The sequence below is a fragment of the Henckelia pumila genome, chromosome 3, assembly GCF_033568475.1.
Source record: "Henckelia pumila isolate YLH828 chromosome 3, ASM3356847v2, whole genome shotgun sequence".
Taxonomy (NCBI): Eukaryota; Viridiplantae; Streptophyta; class Magnoliopsida; order Lamiales; family Gesneriaceae; genus Henckelia; species Henckelia pumila.
This window is the reverse complement of record NC_133122.1, coordinates 120102146-120104233: the sequence shown is the minus strand read 5'-3', so window position 1 is coordinate 120104233 and position 2088 is coordinate 120102146.

Below are 2088 nucleotides of genomic sequence, written 5' to 3'. Positions count from 1 at the left end.
CAAGCTCTTGATGCTCAACCATGTCCGACCCGAGCCACTCATGACCAACCCGAGCCCATGGTCAAATCCATCAAACCCTAGCTCATTCTCATACCATGTGTTCTTGATCTTGACTTATTTAATTAGTAACCTTTAATCATGTTTAACATATTATAATCTTAAAATAAAATCTGGGTTACTACATTCTCCCCACCTTTAGATATTTCGTCCGCGAAATAAAATCTAAAGACAAATTAAGATAACAAAATGAAACAGAAACCATGTTTTATTACAACAAACGGTAATTACATCTTTACATGGTAATCAAAACTACAAAGCAAACAACTCAGGATATTCTGCTCGCATATGGCTCTCGATTTCCCAAGTTGCTTTCTCAACGCCTCAGCGCTGCCACTGTACCATCACAAGTGGTATAGTCTTTTTTCGAAAAACTTTCTCCTTCATGTCTAGAATACGGAGTGATCGGTCCAACATACGACAGATCTGGCTCTAGTGAACTTCAGAAGACTGAATCACATGTGATTCATCAGTTATGTACTGTCGAAGTAACGACACATGAAAAACATTATGTATACTGGAAAGAGATGGCGATAACGCCAAACGGTAAGCAACATCTCCAATCTTCTCCAGTATCTGGAAAGGTCCAATGAAACGAGGTGATAACTTGCCTTTCACACCGAACCTCATCACCTTCCTGAAAGGTGACACTCGTAAGAATACATACTCACCAGGCTCAAACTGCAATGGCCTGCGATGAATATTAGCATAACTGGCTTGTCTATCCTGAGCAGCTTTGATCCTCCGCTTGATCAAATCTACCTTGTCTACAATCTGCTGCACCAACTCAGGACCCTCGACTTGTCGTTCTCCGACTTCATCCCAGAATAACGGAGTACGACACCGTCGACCATACAATGCCTCAAAAGGTGTCATATCAATACTACGATGATAACTGTTATTGTAGGCAAATTCGATCAAAGGTAATTGATCCTGCCAAGATAAACCAAAGTCCATGACAGAAGAACATAGCATATACTCCAACGTACGAATCGTCCGCTCTGACTTACCATCAGTCTATGGATGATATGCAGTGCTCAAACTCAGAGTGGTACCCAATGCCTGCTGAAAACTACCCCAAAAACGTGAAGTAAATCGCGGGTCTCTATCACTAACTATGTCACTGGGAATCCCAATGTAATCACACTAATCCCCTGGATGTATAAGCATGCCATGCGATCATAAGAATACTCCCGGTTGTTAGGAATGAAATGTGCTGATTTCGTCAAACGGTCAACAACGACCCAGATAGCATCACACTGACGTGAAGTCATAGGCAAGTGGGTAACAAAATCCATAGTCACATGCTCCCACTTCCATTCGGGAATCTCAAGATTCTGCAGTAATCCACCTGGTCTTCGGTGTTCAGCCTTGACCTGTTGACAAACCAAACATCTTGAAACAAATTGATATACACTCCGCTTTATCCCTTTCCACCAGAATCTAGTTCGCAAGTCCTTATACATTTTCATGCTTTCAGGATGAATAGACAATCGACTCCAGTGAGCTTGAGAAAGAATATCATTCCTGAGCTCCGCAACATCAGGCACAACCACTCGATTCGATAAGCATAATAAACCATCTGCCTGATAATGGAATCCAGATGTATTAGCTCCATTGGCTAGATGTGCCAAACGCTGAGTCTTAACATCAGATATCTGAGCATTTTTTATCCGAGAATACAATGCTGTTAGTATACAATCGAATCTCATTCCTCCCTTTCTTGTGCTTGAGCGTAAAACTCAATGAACAGCACTCTTGAATCATATGAGATACTTCACTAGTCTGAAGTGCAGAAAATCTCACCTGCCGACTCAAGGCATCAGCAATAAGATTAGCAGAACCTGGATGATATTTGATTTCACAATCATAATCCTTCAAAAGATCCATTCAGCGTCTCTGTCGCATTATTCAACTCCGTCTGAGTGAATAAATACTTCAAACTCTTGTGATATGTGAATATCTCAAATTTCTCGCCATAAAGATAATGCCTCCAAATCTGGTGAGCAAATACAATGGAGGCTAACTCAA